Below are 23,053 nucleotides of genomic sequence, written 5' to 3'. Positions count from 1 at the left end.
CTGCAAAGTAAAATAGACAGAATCAAAATGGAGCTGACTGTAGAGAGAAAATCCACCCAAAGTAAGCACTGTAAAAGGAACAGTCTATTCACATCATATTATGATACAAAGTAGTCCTTGTTGATGATATATCTTTTAAAAAATTTAAAAGTAATTATATTTAGTAACTCATTCAAGAATTTGGATGAATCAAAAGATAAAACGAAAAAAGAAAAACATAATATCCACTTTTTATTACTAACGTATTACTAGTAATTCGGATAGCACCACTTTTAATCTGCTTTTAATCTTCATCTCATTAGGTATATCATACTATAAACTGTACACGTAACAAAATGGCGTATTATGAAATGCAAATAAATTTTGTTTTGAAAAATATACAAATTACGCATTAAGCTCTAGTAAGTAAATAACGAGTACGAGAAGCACTAAAGATTTCTGTGCTGATGATAACCTTTATATCTTTTTGTTAGAGTACAGGAGATCTCTGACGAGTGCCCCGGATGAGAGAACATCATCCAAAATAATGGGAATAATTGGCGGAACTGTTATTATCTCTGTAATTGGATCAATAGTGCTACTGGACTGCGCCACCTGTAATATGGGTAGAAAAGGTAAAGCAAAGAAAGCCGTCACTAAGTAGCATCAAAATTTCTTTCTACATGATATTGATGGAAGTTGTGCGATATAGTGACATAACAAATATATATACTAGAACACACCCGCGAAATCGCGGGCATTTAGAGCTTGTGAGATTTTGTGTCTGGGGAATTTCAGCCTGAAACCATTTCATATCTGGAGTATTTCAGAAAAGGTGTTAAAATTCATAGATACTTGGAAACAGTTTAAGCTCCCTTGTTTCCAAGGTCCGTTATTTTTTTCTGTTAAATTGTATTATTTTCGCGTTTCTGTATACTATGAACATACGTATACTATATTATAAATATTAAAGTATATTTAATTTTCTATTTTAACTATCAATTCAAAGTGTCTTCTCCATGGCCATCACTGCTATATTATATAGAGTCTCTATATATTATAGTAGTATATTTTTATAGTATACATGCAGATAAACGCAAACATAATTGTCCTGTCCCCGTCAGAGAACTTATGAAAATTATCTGTAAATCAAAACCGAGGTACAATAGTAGTGGCTCTTACGATCTTAAAACCACGGTATGAACAACGCTCTGATTGGCTTATTTATTTATCATTTTTGTTATCTATCATACGATTGGTTCTCGATGTTAAAACCGGTAACGTGTCTGAATTGAAAGTCTCTTTGATGACGGAAACTCACTGCTATATTATATAGAGAGTCTCTATATATTAAAGTAGTATATTGATCACAGTCTAAATGCAGATAAACGCGAAAATAAAAGAAGGACGAAAGATACCAAAGGGACAGTCAAACTCATAAATCTAAAACAAACTGACAACGCCATGGCTAAAAATGAAAAAGACAAACAAACAACAGCACACACGACAAAACATAGAAAACACGAATAAACAACACGAACCCCACCAAAAAACTAGGGGTGATCTCAGGTGCTCCGGAAGGGTAAGCAGATCCTACTCCACATGCGGCACCCGTCGTGTTGCTTATGTGATAACAAATCCGGTAAATAGTCTAATTCGGTAGGTCACATTCATGAAAGGGAAGGGGATTGTAGTTACGACGTAAGGAACATATCCGATTTCATTTGTGAAACGGTTATTCCATAACGGTCAACCAACTCGTGATGGCGTCCGTAAAATTTACGAAGGGATGATTTCAACTTCACCATTTGGAACTCTTGGTTCAAAAGCTTTCTTGTGAGCAGCAACTCTCTATCAAGAAAATAATGATAGGAAATGCAAGCACGGGAATATCGTATCAATTGGGAGATATATACCCCGTATGCAGGTGCTGCTGGAATGTTGCTACTTAGAAATGGAAAGTTCACAATTGGAAAGCTGAAATCATCTCTTTTGTCGTAAAGTTTTGTTTTCAACCGACCCTCATTGTCAATTTCTAGATGTAAGTTAAGATATGAGGCCGACTTAACTGTATCTGTAGTATCCTTTATCTCTAGTTCAATTGGATAGATGCGTTCCACATAGTCACCAAATTTTGAATTATTTAGTGAAAGAACATCATCTATATAGCGAATTGTAGAGTTAAAGGATATTGCTAACTTCTTATCTTTCTTCCTAAGAAGTTCCTGCATGAAGTCAGCCTTATAATAAATAATTGTCCTTTCCCCGTCCGAGTACTTATGAAAATTATGTGTATTAAAATCAAACCGGTATGAAGTAGTGGTTCTTACGATATGAAAACCAAGATATGGACAACGCTCTGATATGCTTATTCATTTTCATTTTTTGTTACCTATCATTCGATTGGTTCTCACTATTTAATCCGGAAGTCATGTCTGACATAAAAGTCGGTTTGATAACGGAAACAATATTCGGACACCTTTATTTTCGTTTTTCTCCCAAAATTATTCAAACTGAATAGTCATAAGAAAGGATGACAAATGCGACTATACATGGTACCTATATGACACAGATGCATGATGATTAATTTATTGTGGGAGGAAGAGAAGCGACACACAAAATGAGGTCTTCTCGTTTAATAGTATAGATATACATATACGTTTCTTCTTATATCAAAATGAAGGATTGTCGCTCTCAATTTTTTGTACTTTTATTTGTGGATAGATATAGGAAGATGTGATGTGAGTGCCAATGAGACAACTCTCCATCAAAATAACAATTTAAAAAGTAAACCATTATAGGTTAAAGTACGGCCTTCAACAAGGGGAGTATGCATAATGTCCATTCACATGCCTAATATTTGATAATATAAAATAGCTTGAATCACAAATGCATTAATGATGAGCTCAATATTCAGATGGCCTAATTTATGAACAAAATGACAACCACCGAATAACAGGCCCTCGACTTGGGACAGGCACATACATTCAGAACGTGACGGGGTTAAACATGTTAGCGGTACCACAACCCTCCTCAAACCCGGGACAATCTGGGAAAGTTGTGTAACAGTACAACATAAGAAATTGCTTTAAAAATCAGTTGAAAAAGGCTCAACTCTTTACATGAATACAAATAAAAATACATATAACAATAACACATGGACATGACCGGGTACTTGTACATTCCAACAACAAAACATACACTACGTACGGATCTGATAGTACTGCAATTACTGAGAACTGCTTGCCCAAAGCCAACACAAATTAATACAAAAAGCATATCCATCAAAAATAAATGATAATAGATCAAAGACTAAAAAATACAAATGCCTCAAACAATTTACTTGCCGATGCAAAACTTCAATATCCTTGCAATCCTTGTGTTTGAAAACAGTGAGCCAAGTTTAATGTACAAAATCGACCCGTCTATTGAAATATTGCAGAAAATAGCTTTTCTTTCCATTATTGAAATGATTTAAACGCCATTTAACAGTTAGAACTCCACTTCAATTTTTATGATATCCCATTTGTAAAGTTTTATGAATCTAGGTTCAATAATGTATGTTGATTCGACAAAAAAGGTATAGAAATATGATGACCGTTATGACATCTTCCATCCGACAGTAAACCATTGCTAAAGCAGGTAATCGGTCTATCTGTATAGTCATGTCAGGTTGGAATCTGCACAGAGTAACCAGAGTGTCGAGCTGTCTTGCGACACCAAGTTGAGATGCTTGTTTCAAGACATAATTTCTGCTCCCGAATTTTACGTTGGCCTCCGAATTTGATAGAGATCACCCCAAGTTTTTGGTTGTGTTCGTGTTGCTCAGTCTTGAGTTTTCTATGTTGTATTTTGCGTTTCATTATATGTCTGTTGGTCTGTCTTTTTTAGCCATGGCGTTGTCAGTTTATTAACGACTTTGAATGTTTCAGATCTCTCGCTTATACGAATTTTCTAAAGCTACCTAACTTCTGCAATGATTATTAAGTTGTTCAAAAATATCAATAACAAATTGGTTACTGGACATGAATTGATCAAAATTAACCAATTAACCATTTTCTGATGTAAAGTACAAATATATTTATCTAGGCATGACTTGGTGGACATTCTGAAATTGGTTATTATCTCAACCCTTATTTTATTGATTTTGTTTTTACATTGTGAAATAGATTACATTTATTCGTTTAGTGTATATTCACTTGTTTGTTTTCATATGTTTTTTGATTGAGTTAAGCCATTTCAATTTATGTTATATAGTTTGTCTTTATATGTTGCACTATTGTTTCAGGTAAGGGTAAAGGTTTGTATCTACTAAAACGTTTAAAACTGCTGCATTTGTTTTCACTTGTCCTAAGCCAAGAACCTGATGTTCAGTGGTTGTCGTTTGTTGATGTAGTTCATACATATTTTTTGTTTCTCGTTTTGTATTTAGATTAGACCGTTGGTTTTCCCGTTTAAATGGTTTTAAACTAGAAATTTTGTAGGGCTTTCATAGCTTGTTATTCGGAGTGAGACAATGCTTCAGGTTGATGACCGATCTTTGACCTACATTGGTTTACTTTTACAAATTGTGACTTTGATAGAGAGTTGTCTCATTGTCACTCATACCAGATCTTATTATATCTATATGGTATAGTGATAGCATCTGAACTATTCTTCAATCGATTATACAAGGGAAAGGGGATGACCTGCAGGAGCTAACCCTTAGTTAACAATGAAAATATTGTCTTTCTATTTCGAAGAAATATACATATAAACAAGTCTAAATTGACAACAACTTCAAACATATAATTGTGTTGGATTAAAACCGCAATCGTATACGTGTGCAAGTAACAAATTTCGTTGTAGAGGGGTCTAAATACAGCACAAACAACATTTTCCAAAAAACAAAATGGTGAAAAAATATATTTTAACAAAACGGATTTGACTAACCGGTCGAACAACTGATGTTCTTTAGCCCATGCTGACTGCCAATGACGATTTCCAAATAAATTGATCACAAAATGTAACAAAATGGATCTTAGTACTAATTTGGTACTTAACAACAAACAATAAAGATGTTATACCACAAATATGAGGTGCACAAAATTTGTACACCAGATCTGGATTTCGACATTAAATGTCTCTTCAGTGATGTTAGGGATCGAAACAGTATTTTGAAGGCCATATAATTTGCTTCAATTTAGGATAGACTCTTGAATCATATAAACCGGAGGGAAAATATGAAACAAGCCCACACAAAAAAATGTAAACAAGTCTAAATTGAAAACTACATTCAAACCTATAATTTCGTTGGATAAAAACCGCAATTTTGTATACGTGTGCATGTAAAACAAATTATGTTGTAGAAGGGTCTAAATACAGCACAAACAATATTGAAAAAAAACCAAAAAGTGAAAAAGTATATTTTAACAAAACGCATTTGATATATATATACGGTTTGGTGTTGAACACATTCAAATCAATTTGTTTTACGTTGAATATCACAGGTTAAGATTAAAATCAGGTTTAGGTTATAATCATGTTACGAAACGCATCGTATATATACGCCAAGAATCAAGAACCAAATGGTGTCAAATGATAAAGCGTTACATTATTTGAACGAATATATCCACGAAAAAAAGTAAGCCAAAGGTCAATATCTCAAAATTGTGATGTCCAATTTCGTTATTCCTTGTCACAAAGATGACATTCTTTTACAAGGACAAGGTTGTATTAAAAGAAATGGAAGAAAAAGACGTCTAACGTCTATCAAATGTTGATGAGCATAACCTTGTATCATGCCGATTTCTATCCGTCGACCGGTTCAGAAGAACTAACATTGCTCAAATAAATGCCATGATAATTTGTTATATCCCGTGCAAAATATAGGACTCAGTAAATATACTGCTCCATGTTACTTTAAATCTTAGAAAAAAGTTATCTTAATGCTTTTGATTATATTTATATGAAAAATAAAGCATTATATTTGATTTTTTCATGTGAGTATGGACTTACCGATTTGATTTTCCTCTGAGTTCAGTATTTTTGTGATTTTACTTTTTATATGAATAGACAGTACATATATATAAATAAAACAATTTAAATAAATCTGTCTTCAATCTTTATTGTGATTGAACATATCTTTCTTTATAATTGAGAATGACAGAAACATTCAGCAATCAACAATAAAACTCAGTTGGAAATTGACCATCGATTTGATACATGTATAATTACAGTACATTGATAATTCGCGAGAATTCGTTAGTTTGATTGACTAACAACAAAATAAAATCACAAAAATAATGAGCTCCGAAGAAAATTCAAAACGGAAAGTCAAATTGCAAAATCAAATGATAAAACATATCAAACGAATGGACAATGGTCATATTCCTGACTTGGTATAGGCCTCATAAACGGGCCTCATATCAGAATGCATTGTTTCAATCGTAATGACACGTGCTTCAACAAAAAATGCTCAGGTAAATTAAAGAAAAACATTTTTTTCATTGTCTTATTAGCATGAAAATGTAATCATAAGAAATGGATGTTTCTGTTTTGTAATTTTATAATCGGGGTGTAAATAAAAACAACAGTAGTAGACCGCTATTCAAAGTCATTAATCGATTGAGAGAAAAAAAATCCGGTTAGTAAATTAAAACTGAGAATAACACATCCACTATATAAATAAAGGCAACAGTAGTATACCGCTGTTCAAAACTCATACATCGATAGAAAAAAACCAAATCCAGTTTACAAACTAAAACTGAGGGAAACGCGGAAAACAATGAAACAACAAAAGCACCAATGTGCAACAAAAACAAGCGCCAACATACATAGAAACGGATTATCTCAAAACAACAGCCAAGTTCCTGACTGGGTACAGGACATTTTACGAAAAAAATGGCGGTTGAACCTTGTTTTATGATTAGCAAAAACTCCAGCTTATAGAGAAATGTTAAACAACAGCTTCTGTTTGGCTGTGCGGGATATATTAATTAGCAGCCATATTCGATCGGAAGGGGACGTTATATCCTATTTCTTGTTTAGAGAGAGTGCCAGTCTATGCGCAATTAGGATCATTCTAACGATTTTGTGAGGGATTAACAGGTGGAATTTTGCAAGGCTAAATGTCTATAAAAATAAAATTGAGAAAGGAAATGGGAAATGTGTAAAAGCGACAACAACCCAACCATAGAGCAGACAACAGCCGAAGGCCACAATGGGTCTTCAATGTAGCGAGAAACATCCGCACCCGTAGGCGTCCTTCAGCTGGCCCCTTAACAAATATGTATACTTGTACAGTGATAATGGACGTCATTGTGAACTCCGCATTATACACAAGAAACTAAAATTAAAAATCATACAAGACTAACAAAAGCTAGAGGTTCCTGACTTGGGACAGGCGCAAAATTGCGGCGGGGTTATACCTATCCAGAGTACTATAATTCCATTGCGGCAAATTCATACCCTGCCTTCCGGTCCACCCTATAGATATAAACAGAACATTTATTACAAATATTGCTTTAAGTTTAAAAGTCACCTGATTAGTCTGATACCCACTGCTAAAATTAGGAAATAACTATTATTATGTGACAGAAAGGAACTTAAAAGAAAGCTTGATTTATTCAAGGTCAGTTTTGCCTGAATAAGTTGAAATTTCCTGTTACAAAACTTTGAACAATACTGTTAGCATTAAGATAAAATTGAGAAAGGAAATGGTGAATATGTCAAAGCGACAACCACCCGACCATAGAGCAAACAACAGCCGAAGGCAACCAATGGGTCTTCAATGTAGCGAGAATTCCCGCACCCGTAGGTGTCCTTCAGCTGGCCCCTAAAATATGCATAATAGTACAGTGATAATGGACGTCATATTAAACTCCGAATTATACACAAGAAACTAAAATTTAAAATCATACAAGACTAACAAAGGCCAGAGGCTCCTGACTTGGGACAGGCGCAAAATTGCGGCGGGGTTAAACATGTTTATGAGATCTCAACCCTCCCCCTATACCTCTAGCCAATGTAGAAAAGTAAAAGAATAACAATACGCACATTAAAATTCAGTTCAAGAGAAGTCCGAGTCTGATGTCAAAAGATGTAACAAAAGAAAATAAATAAAATGACAATAATACATAAATACCAACAGACTACTAGCAGTTAACTGACATGCCAGCTCCAGACCTCAATTAAACTGATTGAAAGATTATGTCTTCATCATATGAATATCAGGTACAATCCCTCCCGTTAGGGGTTTAGTATCATACTATCATAAAATATATGAGAAGAACATAACCCGTGTCATGCCAACAACTGTTTTTTTAGAAATAAATGTGTTTAGTTCCGATGCAAAGACCCTATCAGTGAATCATTGTTAAAGCCAAAATATGCAATCTTTAATGACCTGACAACAGAAACTACTTCCATTGATCTTACAATAACAAATTGTTAGGTTTAAATGTGTTTTATGAATTTATTTCAATCTTAATCAGCAATTTCTTTGCCTGTTGAAACCTTCAAGATTTTTTCTAAGTACCTAGCTTGTTATTGCATTATATAACCTTTTCATTATGCTTTGAAAATATAAAAAGTGATAGCCTCGATAGAGTTATATTTTGTTTTTGCAGAACGATATTTATGTCGATTCCATAATAAGAATGGAGAATGTACAATATTTATGATACATTAACAATTGACGGTTACAAAAAAACCCCAACATGTTATTACCTGAACTAAAAAAGGACCAGTCAAACTTATGTTGATAAATAAAAGATTACTCATCTCACCAAGTAATGCAATTGTATATACTATATTATGCAGTTATTTAATATGTAACTATGCAATAGATCAACATATATTTCCCTCGGTATGAAGATCAGCCTATTGTTCTATTGCCCGAAGTATTTTGATCTATTGCACTGTTACACATTCAGTAACTGTATTATTACCTAATACATACTGAGTCAGTTCTAAAAATTCTTAGAAAGAAAAATCATGAAAGTGACAACTGTATTAATTATAATGTACAAGGAGCATACATGTACAACCAATACTTTAGAAATTCAATAACACGGACATGAAACAATTAACCCAAGAATGTTTAAAAGACCCAATTTGATAGGACAACATAAATACCTTTCAACTAATCAGATTTCAGAATAAGAGGTCATAACAGGTCAGTGCAATAGACTGCACACAGGTGCAAAAGAACGATAATTTCCAGTGCAATAGACCATGGAACAAAAAATGGCAGAAAAATATCAAATAATATAGAAATATTAATAAAACAGTAAAATACTCTTTATTAGGTAATATATATATAATTGTATATAAAGTCAAGAAAAAACAGATTATTTTTTTTAAAATTTTTTTTTCAAATTGAGCTCACTGAATTTAATTTAAATTATAGTAGATTCACGGAAATGATTAAAAAAGAGATCACACTTTTATCACAATATCTTTCGAGGATGTTATTAGTCATGAATGATTTTATATTATTAAAGCAAAAAAGCAAACAACATTCTACATCGGAGAAAACTTCAACATCATTGAAAAGACATGAAATGACAAGATTCACCAACAATAACACATCCAAAAAAAGGATATAACTCATGTTTTCTAAAATTAGTAGAGTTTCTGCTTCACTAGTTTCACCCGTTATGTCATAAGGACAGCTGAAATCCGGTAGAAAGGCAACAAAGAGGATATGAGTGTGGTTGCGACTTACAGTACATGTTTATAGTATCGGACAAATTATTTGTGTGCTAAATTTTCTATTCAAAAATTTTATCTAATTATGTTGATTTCTAATATTACAGTTTATTAATGTGTACATTTCTTCTGCACCAGGCATATTTAACATGTTTAATTAACTCAATAGTAATCATTTCGGAATTCACTATGAATTTAAAACGTACGAAATATTTGTTTACACCTGAAACATGTTAGATTACAAATTTGTATTTGTCAATACTTATGGCTATTCAATATTTTTATTTGATCAATTATCTTTATTTCAAAACATGCGTGTAAATAATTCTCTTTGTTGAACAGAATAGATCTAATTTTTGTTGGACAAATCTCCATTTCAAACTTTGTTGTTAGCATCGCTATTTGGTATTTAATGACACTTAAATCATTATTCGGGGATTTCGTTTGGAAATGCTGACGAGAGCATATGAACTTCAATCGGATTTTCCATCGCAAGATGATTTATTTTCCGATAGTCTAAAATTACTAATTTGTAACACTGTTATTTTATATTTGGACTCTATTAAAATAATGTGGACTTTACATATTCGTGTATGCTTATTGATTGGCCTGCCGACTTGAATGTAAATTAAGTGTAATTCTGACTCCAACCCATAATTAACTAAATCCCAATATCTCATATATTGGAATATTAACATGTAATCTGATGTAACAATTGCGCATCTTGTAGTACAATGAATGCTGATTTCAGATAATAAAGATAGTTTTCCCAGCATCAACACGATCCCACAAACGGATCCCACTCAATGCCATTCCGTCAATATTTATCTGGAAACGTTTAAATTCTTTCCTGATAGTATTTGGTATTACATTTGCTCCGAAATTGAACATCCAAATGTCATGACGTCTTAACAACGTTTACAAAGACTACTGCTTTAAAGAAACTATTTGTATCATATTGCAGAATCTTAAAAATTTAGATGACAACCAAAAGTTAATGTTTTATTCTCAGATGATTTATATGATATGTGTGTATGTACAAACCTGTTTTTTAAATTTCAATATGAAATAGGTTATATATAATCTATCGGAATTATTCAACTAAGGCATGTTTCTAAACTAAGTCTTCCATGCACGTTTTGCACATGTATTACGACTCTATAACGTATTATCAACAATCAATATCTTATTCAGCTATTGTTGATCGCAAGCTTGTTAACTGTTTTTGCCGAAGATCATGACACTGATAATCTATCACCACAGATCACGTGACAAATAAGTGAAGGGATAACATCATGATATATTTTCCCCGTAATATTCCATGCGTCCCATTTGTTAATTAAACTATTTATTTTGCGTATTCAAACTGTCCTTTACTGTTTAACGTCAAATCAACGTCTATTCGAAGTTCTCACCAGACGTTTCGTTATATTAGAGACACTGCATAGTGAATAGCGGCGAATTGGCGAACAAGAGGACAATAATTCAAAAGCAGTACATTTATAAAGATTTTGATAATATAAAGGATGTTTGTTTACAAAAAAGTTCAGGTACACTTTTTGTATAGCATAACTAAGCCTTCAAGTATATATATATAAGTTTTCTAAAATTGATGTTTTACATGCTACAAGAAGACGTATAAACTCTATTCATTTCATTTACCTTGTATATAAAGGGCTATAGATGTTAAATTCATGTTCATCGATTTGACTTCAGTTGTCATGTGATTTATAACATACTTAAACGTATATCAATGTTCCAATATGTCGGAAATGTACAGTTAACATTGCATGTACTCAATGATATACGTCAGCCTTTCATGCGTATTTTAATCTAGACGTCATATTTTTAACAGTCGGGATTACATCTATAGACTGTAAACAGTCACATTACCCAATATAAACAGAAACAAAGATATCGATAGATAAAGACATCGTGCAATTGGACTTTTCTAGATCTGTTTTATTTCATATTATCGGTTAAAAAATAAGTTAATCGTCGTTTTAACCTGTATAAGAATGCGTTTTTGTAAATCGTATCAGTCAACGAAATTGTTCATCTTTGTTTCACTTTCCTTTTAATGTCTGAACAAGACTAGTTCATGCGTATGGATTCAATGACGTCGAGTTATTCACTTGGAATTGAATAATTCATAAGCGATCTGTCTATGTTTATTTGTACAAAATTGAACCAAATTGGCTAATAATTGAAATCATTATATCACTTTTATTACTGATTGAAAAATATCATATTCTATTTTTTTTTCATATCTCGTAGCTAATGCCCCTTTAATGTAGTTCATATATGGATTTTAATGGTCACTTTAAATTCTGTATTGACTGACTCCTGTATAATGTATTAAGTTTTAGGTATTATTTTACATTTTATATATATCGATTGTGCTTATTGGAGAGACGAGACTTTGAATCTTTCGAAAAACTAAGGATTTTCTTATCCCAGGCATAGATTACCTTAGCTATTTTTGTCACAAATTTTTGGACTTTTGGATCCCCAATGCTCTTCAACTTTGCACTTGTTTTTGGCTTTATAATATTTTGATATGAGCGTCACTGATGAGTCTTTTGTTGACGAAACGCGCGTCGGGCGTACTAAATTATAATCCTGGTACCTTATAAATAAATAAGTATAAATATAAAATGAAATTTAGTTTGGACCTAAAACATATCATATTGAAAATGAACGAGTTGAAGTTCTAAATAATTAAACAAAAATTAATATCAATTATCAGACTCAAAATACAATTAACGTTTTATACATGGTACTTCCTGGTATTTAAAACGGCAACAGCTGTGTGTTCTGTTTATTACAGGATGTCTCTAAATATATTTGTCGATACGACCAATGAGTTCGACGAGGACACAATTAAACAAACTCAATTAACTTAAACTTCCACTTTTTATATTCCACTTGACGTTCAAATGTAAAATGAATAAAGTATGAAACTTTGAGTTCATATTCCCCTGCCAAATTGATAGGGGTTCTCTATTTGCATAAATTAAATGATATGTTTTCATTTACTACTGCTTCGGCATTGATATGATAACATGCAAGTGTCTATTTGTCAAATACTGATTTTCTTCTGTTTTTGCTTTTAAAACATGTTGTTTCCTTTTTTAATTGTAGAAATGTAATATACCTGACAAGATTAACTGCTGCCAATCGAATTAATGTATTGGTTGATGTTGAGCTTCCAGTGGTCAATGTGTTATACAAATCAGGTCGAGAACTTGTTAATGCGATATTGAAATGAACTTTGGGTAGTAATTAAACAACAAACAATTTCAAAAATGGTTGTTCACAAGGCATAAACAGGCTGTAGAAGGATAAATATCACCTCCATAAACACACCTTTCGTAATATTGCTTTTTGCTCAGCGGAGACGAAGTAATTTTTAATTCTTTGTTTTAACCTAACCGGTAATAGAACATAGGACATCCTGATTCGAGATTAGAACATAAGCTTGCTACATGTCCCTTCCTTATTTTTTTTAAAAATTTTGCCCTTTTAACAGTTTTCTGCTATAACTAAGAGATTACCATTAAACTGACATCTGTAGAAGAGGGACTAAAGATACCAGAGGGAGAGTCAAACTCATAGATTGAAAATAAAACGACAGAAACAGACAAATAATAGTACAGAAGTCACAACATAGAAAACTAAATACTAAGCAACACGAACCCCACCAACACTGTAGATGACAATCAGTATATTGGCAGTTTTCAGTAAACATATAAAAAAGTAAGAAAAGAACAATAGAAGGGTAAAATAAGGAAGGGACTTGTAGTAAGGCTAGTGAGCACTTGATACATCAGTTACAGTTTTAAGCTATATAATGTGAGTAATGATGCCATACAACTGAACAATTTTCCTAAGTATCACATACCATGACTTTGGTTCAAAATCAATCGGAGTCATCTTTCGTGGTATACAAAAACAATGCTAATGACAGATGTTGAGCGTAGAAATATAAGATCAACGAATGTCTGAAATGAATTCAGCGAAATATTGTAAATGATGCTCTGTTTATTATTAAATCGACGAACACATTAATTATACAGTATTTTAAAAAGCATGACTTTGTAGCAAGTATTTTATGTTGATCAGAAAATGCAGCTAATACAGACAGGTGAGAACTTAATATATAGCTTTTTAAATTTTTTTGAATTATTTCAAAACGAACCAAGGTAATGTTTGATTTAATAATTCGTACATTTATATCTCGTACGCAAAGTAACTTATTTAAATGGTGTGTAATATAATTTGTAATGATTGAATCCATTTTTTGCGGACAACATATTTATACATGACAAAACAGACTTTGATACAATTAGTTCAAATTGTGATTTGTAAGGAAGTGTTTTAGCTCCATATGAGCTTCTTATCAAATTTCGCAAACATTTTATTATTTTGCTGACATTTTGCTATTTTACAAACTGTGCCTTTTAATGTTTAAATTATTTGTGTCTTATGTTTATTACGGAGCTTGTCCCTTGTACTGTGTTTATACGACAGAATGTCCCCCCGTTGTTTGCGTGGATATTGCTATGTATTTTTCACTATAATTTTTTAGTATGAGTACACGAGGTAACTCCCTGCTTGTTCTTAATATTTGTTTTTATTTGACAGTAATACGAGTTTCAAGATTTTGTGTCCCGATCTGTAGTTTTATACAGATTTTTCTTACAGTTATTTGATGCTATTCATGTTTAATTCTTCAAATTTTGTTTCATTTGGGCTATTGACGAGAGCTTTTGAAATTTTCTCTGTTATATTTTCCTAGGTTAACATCCTTTGTTCCCTGTTTAAAAGATGTGTTCTGTGAAATTAACACCTTCAAAGCTTTCGATAATTTTTCTTTCGACCTTATTTTACCACAAATGCACGCGAATACCGCAAAATCATTGCAATGTCCGAAATGAAATGAATAGACACGATCAGGATTGGTTATGACCAACTGCATGCCTATAGCTACATAGAAAATAAATATAATCACAAATAAGACAACCAATCACAAGAGACCAAATGAAACAGAAATTACAACTATATGTCACTGTACTACCTTCAACAATTAACAAAGTCCATACTGCATAGTAATATATAAAAGGTCCTGAAATGATAAAAGTTAAAAAATTCAAACATGAAAATTAACTGTTAATTTTATGAACAATGTAATGAACGAAAAACCAACATGTAACATAGAAACAAACAACAACCACTGATTTACTGGCTTTTGACTTGAGACAGGCACACAGCTATTGTGGTGGGGTTAAACATGTCCACTGGCACCAAACCTTACCCCCTAACCTGGGATAGTGGTATTACAAAACAACATAAGAACAAACAATAAAAAAGGACTAATATTTTTATGACGTCTATACACTAAATCCATTGGATGTTGGATGTGTACTGATTGATAATTAAGTCTGAGATGCATGATTTGTTTTATTAGTTTTATTGGCAATCACTAGCTGTCAGTAACTGCGAGTACTCTCAGATATGTACTTCGTGTTTTTTTGTTGTTGGGAAGAACCCGGCAACGTCCACTATATGTGTTTGTTATATGTATTTCTATTTGTATCCATCTGATGAGTTAAGCCTTTTCAGCTGATTTTTGATAATTGTTTTTTTAAGTTGTACTTTTACACCACTGTGCCAGGTTAGTAGAGGGTTGGGATCAAGCTTACATGCTTAACTGCCACATTATATATGTATTTGCCTGTCCCAACTCAGAAGCCTGTCGTTTGCTGCTATGTAATATCCATCTTGTTTGTTCATTTTTATAGAACATTAATTAGTATTTTCGTTTGAATCGATTTACATTTGTTATTTATGGGCCTTTTATAACTGACTATGCGGTATGGAATTTGCTCATTGCTCAGACCGTACGATAACATAAAGTTATTATTTTTTGTGTCATTTAATCTCTTTGATACAGTTCTCTTATTGACAATCATACCACATCTTTTTTTTTGTATTAACTGATGGATAGAAATATGCATACAATTGTGGACGTGACCGGATTCCTGTCGTTGAAAAGATGCACTAAGCCGGGACGGGTTGTTCAGTCTTGAAAGGAACTTTGTGTATGCCGTATATAAACGCACTAACGAATATCCGTACCGCTGCCATTGACATCAAAGTACAAATATATATTAACATCTAATACTAGAAGTTATAATAATGAAATTAAAATCTGTTACTGACGACATCAATATTACAAACATCACTCGTAATTCACTGTGCAGGTGGTTTTTTTGAGGTATAGTTATGTCCATGATGTATGAAAAGAAAAACGAAAGTCAAAGACCGAGAGACTATGAATATTTCACAGATATGACAGAAATATTGCCCATTTTCTAATTAACCGGAAGAAGATACGGAAAGACCTTAGTGACTTCATTTCTGGAAACAACGATTGGTTTTCCGATGTTTATTTGACATATTTTTTTGCTGTTGTTTGACAATTTTGATTGATTCACCATTCGTAAGAAAACGTTTGGATGCATATATCGTTTTTATTATTTGATTGGTTTATATTAATATATGGAATTTTTTGATTACCAAAACAGAAAAATTATATAGTAAAATTTGAATTTATCAAACTTTCCATCAAGCAACTTGTTTTTTTTTCGAATGTCGGAGCCCCGCTTGACATTCTCCCAAATGATCAAAATGTTAGAAAATCATACAGTTTCGTTCCCACACTGTGGATAAACTTGACACATTTCAACTGTAAATCATTCTATGTCTACATTAGTCTACATTGTTTTGTTCAACATCACACGTCATCGTTATAACCTGATTCACTCATGCTCTGCCTTCGATCGGAAAGTACTTTTAGATCAGTTTAATATAATTAGACTATTTACCCGGTTTGTAACACGATGGATGCCACCTGTGGAGCAGGATCTGCTTACCCTTCCGGAGCACCTGAGATCACCTCCAGTTTTGGGTGGAGTACGTGTTGCTTCTAATTTAGTTTTCTATGCTGTTTCATGTGTTATTATTTATCTGTGTTTCTTTTTATTTCTAGCCATGGCGTTGTTAGTCTATTTTCGATCTATGACTTTGACTGTCCCTCTGGTATCTTTCGGCCCTCTTTTTTTAATACTACAATTTTCCATGTTAAACTGTTTAGTTTCAACATTCATCGTCCGTTCAACAAGTTCTTTACATCTGAAGGTAGAAGTTTAATGTGATACATCACCACCTTGTAATTAATAAAGTAAGGATTTCCCACAGATAATTTATGATTACCGGACTCGATAGATTCCATATGCAATTTTAAAACTGCGATATCACAGATATAAACCAAAAGGATCTGGTCACAAAAACAATAATTTGATACCATCAGATGACTTCCTGCAAGTCTAATACATGCTAAGTAATTTATCGTTGTTATTCTATTTCATTTTATTTCCCATGTTTCATGGTTTTGGTCTATACTGTTAACTATTTATTGTGTCCATCCTGTCTGAATGAACGGTAATGTTAGTCAGTAATCGAATTAGAATGTCTTCCATATCATCATTATCAAAAACAGTCTTTGATCTGCCATTGTCTTTGAAATATATTAGAATACTACAAAATGTGAATACAGTTTTTTTTTATTCTAATGTTGCAAAGAAAACTAGCTGGAAGAATGCGAAATTTGATGATAGGTGATAACTTTGTCAGCTGTTTGATATTCTTTAAAAACTTGATATAAAAAAGAAAAGAAATCGGAAACAATAACATAACACTTTATAACTTCTTCTTCTAAATAAATAATCTAATTAATTTATGTAATTGATTCAAAATTACAGTTTTGCTGATTTATGCAGCTGTGAACCTACAAATTCGTATTTCTCGAAGTGAAGAGGAATGTTGGGCTCTTGTCTACAAAATAGCAACTGGAGGTAATAAAAATGTAAACATTTATATCTATGATACCAGCAATGGACACATCCATATAGAAAGTTAGATATCAAGTAATGATTCGTTCCTTTCATGTATTTTATGAAGTTTTGTCAAACATTCTGTTTAATGCAAAGAGTAAAATATAAAATTACTGAACTCCGAGCAAAATGAAAAAACGGAAAGTCCCTGATCAAATTGCAAAAAATCAAGGCTAAAAAAATCAAGCTAATGGATAACAACTGTAATTTGTCTGACTTGGTACAAGCATTTCTTATGTAAAAATTGGTAGACTAAACCGGTTGTTATAGCTAGCGAAACCTCTCACTAAGCTGGTAGGAAGTCGCCAGTTAAAGAAAAAAAAATCAGTTTTGTCCCTCAAAATGATTAGGTCAACTTATATCTAGAAATTGACAAGTAGGGCCGGTTGACAATAAAACTTAACGACTAAAGAGAAGAATATAACTTCCCAGTTTCGAAATACCAACAATCAAATAATGCCAGCATATGGATCATTTATTTCCAAGTCGATACGATATTATTGAGATTGCATTTTCTATAACGATTTTATTGATAGTGGGTACTCCTCAAAGGGAATTTTTAAACCAACAGCTGAGATGTGAAGTGTTTCGCTTTTTGCCATGACGTTGTCAGTTTATATTTAGACTTTTTAGTTTTAACTGGCAAATTAATATCCATTTGCTGGAGAACTCAATGCAATCTTAACTTTGAGTAGTTTCAAATCTAGTGCAAACAAAAACTAAAAACTTTAAGTAATACATTTTTATTTATTGAAGTACATAAACCATATTTACGTGATGAACGGATAGCCACCTACTTACTAGCAGCTCGACCGACACTAATAATGGTTATCAAGCGTATGATACATGATCTTCGGTAACATAGAATAATCTTCAACAGAAATGCACATGTTAAACAAATAGACTAAAAAGGATGCTAAAAACAGCATCAACATTACATAAAAAGCATTATTATAGGAAGTTACCGACTAAGTTTTAGCTTGGAGTAGTTAAAACTCAGTCCACATGCACCGAAAAAATAGTATAGCTGCCTGCGAACCACACGTACGTGTATATATATGCAATATTGCAGCAGGTAAACTAAAAAAATGGGGGGGGGGACGTAACAAGTTATCGAAGTCGTAACGAATAACACCAAAATATATGCACATGCCTTTAGAAATACAAATATCAAGCAATGTTTCATCATAAAGAAATATAAAGGTTGTTCTCATCAAAATGTCTTTCTGTCATCATTTGTAACGTTGTTATATTACTTTTAGGAAAAGAGAGAGCTTACGATTTGTTGATGTCTAACAAATCACTAAATGTGAATGACAAAGAAGCAATGTCATTAGAAAACCAAGCGAAGAAACATTTTAAGTCAGATATTCTCAACAACTGGTCCAATGTACAAATAGATCTGGTATTTATTTAAAATGTGTTTCTAACATGTGTATATTGGAATGCATAACTCAATAACTTAATCAAAACCGAATATATTATTTTGCAACGAAACCATGGAATTGTCTTTTTTTTCTTCAAATTCCGGGTTATTGATTTGTTGTATATGGAATAGAATTATATCAAAATTGAATGATAAAACAGGCAAATATACATTGTTCTACAATTATTTGTAATTCTTTCGAAGAAAATATTCCTTTTTAGCTCACCTGAGATTTTCTCATTGTGAGCGTCCGTCGTCCGTAGTCGCCTTCTGTCGTTAACCTTTCTCTTCTCCTTTAAAACTACTAGGCAAATTAAACTAAACTTGGCCACAATCAATTGAGGTATCTATTTTGTAAAATATGTCTGATGACCCATCCACCCAACCAATATGGCCGCTATGGCTGAAAATAGAACATAGGGGTAAAATGTAGGTTTTTGCTTATATCTCTGAAACCAAAGCATTTAGAGCAAATCAAGTCAAGATCTATCTGCACTAAAATTTTCAAATGAATCAAGCAACCCGTTGTTTGTTTGCTGCCCCTGAATTGCAATTTAAGGAATTTTTGCCGTTTTTTGTTAATATCTTGAATATTATTATAGATAAAGATCAACAGTAAACAGCAAAAATGTTCAGCAAAGTTAGATCTACAATTAAGTCAAGTGACCAAAATGATCAATTGACCCCTTAAGGAGCTATTGCCCTTTATAGTAACTATCAACAATTTTCATAAATTTTGTAAATTTTCATAAAATATTTTCCTATGTAACTACTGAGCCAAGTTCAATATAGATAAAGTTGTAAGCAGCAATAATGTTCAGTAAAATAAGATCTACTAACACATCACTAGCACCAAAACACAATGTTTATGAATCCATCTGATTCCTTTGATTAATATGCACATAGACCAAGGTGAGCGACACAGGCTCTTAAGAGCCTCTAGTTTTAATTGTCAACATCTACTACATTACAAGTATTACTCATTATTATAATAGTATACGGAAGTATATCTATATAATAAAAATCGGCTATTAAACAATAAAAGTATTTGCATGATATCTTTAAATTTGTACATTTTTAACTGTTTCAGGTTAGAATAGCACTTTATGTGGAAGGCATAGAAAAGGCATATTTTTTGTTTAATGGAAGAGTGACGAACAAGACGAACTGGTTTGACCAGAGTCGACTCGTGGATAGTAGTTATACAGACCTGAATAATGAATCAAGTGTTAAAGACTTTTCTATGGAAGGGTAAGGTTTCAGCTAATTTTATAAATTGTAATTTCATGTCGAAGACACTAAACAACCAAAATGCATACATATGAGGCTGAAATCTGACAATATACCTTCGATGTCTTTGCAAGAAATAATTTATATAGTGTTTTGATATCACCATGTAGTTGCTCTATTTTTCAATAGACAGATGAACTGGTACAGATTCAAGCAAGTTATTCAGATAAAACAAGTAATGGTTTGCATTTTAAAATAAAGCGAACAGTTTCACTCTTAGAGGTGTCACTGTGAATTCAAAGCTTTCACGTGCACATAATTTTTTTTCTCTCAATCAGATCCTTTCTATTTAATTTCACCTGTATTCAATAATTTCAATAATCCGTTTCATTCAACAGACTAAGATAAAAAAATAAGAAATAAACAAAACAGACAGACTCGTATGGAATGAGTGAGTTGACAGAGAAGGGATCTATTGCTATAAATGTTTACTCAGCAATAAAAATGTATACTCAATTGTATTGATAGGGAACAGAAAACCATTAGTAAAATTAAATACTAGTGTCATTCGTCAATTTGTGGTATATCAGGATAATCGACCACATACAAATGGTATCTATGAGTCGTGGAACAGCACTGCGGATAAATAGCAATTGGACATTTAATCATGAATCTATTTCTACCTTGAAAATTTCATTATTATCATATTTCTGTGGCTTTATTGTTTCTGATTTTTTTTTGTATTTTCTTTTTTTGTGTTTTTTATGTCTATTTTTGTGTTGGCTTTTGTCTAAATTTAATCCCTGTAGCATTGTTTGTTAAATTATTATGTTTTTTTCTGTACCTTTTATGATTGGTTTAGAATATAAACACATGATGAAGTTTGTATGCCAACCAATTCTTGATGGGGATTGTAAAAATTGTGCAGTGTAAAAAAACAGCTAATGTTTATTCTTGTACAGTACTGCACTGAAAGATAAAACATCTTCAATGATGTCAAAGGTACCAGGATTAAAAGGAGTAGGTCCGGTTAGATGTCCTTTTGGATTATAGCTCTTCATCTTTTATATAAGCTTTGGATTACAAATATTTTGGCCACGAGCATCACTGAAGAGACATGTATTGTCGAAATGCGCATCTGGTGCAAGAAAATTGATACCGTTAATTTTATTACTATCACTGGGTCGATGCCTCTGCTGGTGGACTATTAGTCCCCGAGGGTATCACCAGCCCAGTAGCCAGTACTTCGGTACTGGCATAAAAATACGGATTTTTTTTGTGTTATTAAAATTTGCTGTTACAAAATGATAGAAATTATTATAAATTAAGGAATGTATCTCCCTCATGCAAAGCTCTGATTCCTTTCACGGATTTGGCTATACTTTTTGGACCTTTTGGATTATAGCTCTTCATCTTTTATATAAGCTTTGGATTACAAATATTTTGGCCACGAGCATCACTGAAGAGACATGTATTGTCGAAATGCGCATCTGGTGCAAGAAAATTGATACCGTTAATTTTATTACTATCACTGGGTCGATGCCTCTGCTGGTGGACTATTAGTCCCCGAGGGTATCACCAGCCCAGTAGCCAGTACTTCGGTACTGGCATGAAAATACGGATTTTTTTTGTGTTATTAAAATTTGCTGTTACAAAATGATAGAAATTATTATAAATTAAGGAATGTATCTCCCTCATGCAAAGCTCTGATTCCTTTCACGGATTTGGCTATACTTTTTGGACCTTTTGGATTATAGCTCTTCATCTTTTATATAAGCTTTGGATTACAAATATTTTGGCCACGAGCATCACTGAAGAGACATGTATTGTCGAAATGCGCATCTGGTGCAAGAAAATTGATACCGTTAATTTTATTACTATCACTGGGTCGATGCCTCTGCTGGTGGACTATTAGTCCCCGAGGGTATCACCAGCCCAGTAGCCAGTACTTCGGTACTGGCATGAAAATACGGATTTTTTTTGTGTTATTAAAATTTGCTGTTACAAAATGATAGAAATTATTATAAATTAAGGAATGTATCTCCCTCATGCAAAGCTCTGATTCCTTTCACGGATTTGGCTATACTTTTTGGACCTTTTGGATTATAGCTCTTCATCTTTTATATAAGCTTTGGATTACAAATATTTTGGCCACGAGCATCACTGAAGAGACATGTATTGTCGAAATGCGCATCTGGTGCAAGAAAATTGATACCGTTAATTTTATTAGAGCCGATTTTGGCCTCAAATTTCTGGTTCATCTAACGAAAGATTTTGGACACTTTTTAAACACTTAAGTGTCTATTTCAATTGATATGATTAGATTTTGTGAAAGATTTTAACTGATTGAGTCATTAAAAACGCCTTGATTCAAGCTTAAATATGAAAAATCTATCAAATATGCCAAATAACGTCACTTTTAAGATGGTTTTCGTCAAAAATTAAAGTGGCCGCATCCGTGTTCATCCTCAACCTTTATATATGTTATGTATTATCATCAAATACAACTTACATTTCAATATTATGAATGAACACGAATGCGGCCACTTTCATTTAAGACGGAAACCGTCTAAAATTTAACTAAAATGCTCAAATTGTGAAGATTTCAGTAATTTAGCATGACTTAATGATGCCAGTACCCGATACATGTACATTGTATTGTCAAAAACAGCCTATATTTATGTAGCAGAAGCATTCTACTTTCCAATAAATAACTAAAAGATTACAATTTCACAATTTTGTAAAACTGCTATATTTTGGGGCCAAA

General features: G+C 32.6%; 1 long non-coding RNA gene across 1 annotated transcript; it reads left to right on the top strand.

Moving 5' to 3' along the window:
* Nucleotides 1-17,507: 17,507 nt before the first annotated feature.
* On the top strand, nucleotides 17,508-20,323 carry LOC143057615 (uncharacterized). The gene is made up of 3 exons (XR_012972755.1): nucleotides 17,508-17,591; nucleotides 18,893-19,035; nucleotides 20,147-20,323. It is a non-coding gene; the product is annotated as an uncharacterized LOC143057615 (long non-coding RNA).
* Nucleotides 20,324-23,053: the final 2,730 nt, after the last annotated feature.

Source organism: Mytilus galloprovincialis, chromosome 13, assembly GCF_965363235.1.
Source record: "Mytilus galloprovincialis chromosome 13, xbMytGall1.hap1.1, whole genome shotgun sequence".
Lineage (NCBI taxonomy): Eukaryota > Metazoa > Mollusca > Bivalvia > Mytilida > Mytilidae > Mytilus > Mytilus galloprovincialis.
The sequence above is the reverse complement of the archived record's forward strand: the minus strand, read 5'-3'. Positions and strand labels throughout refer to the sequence as shown.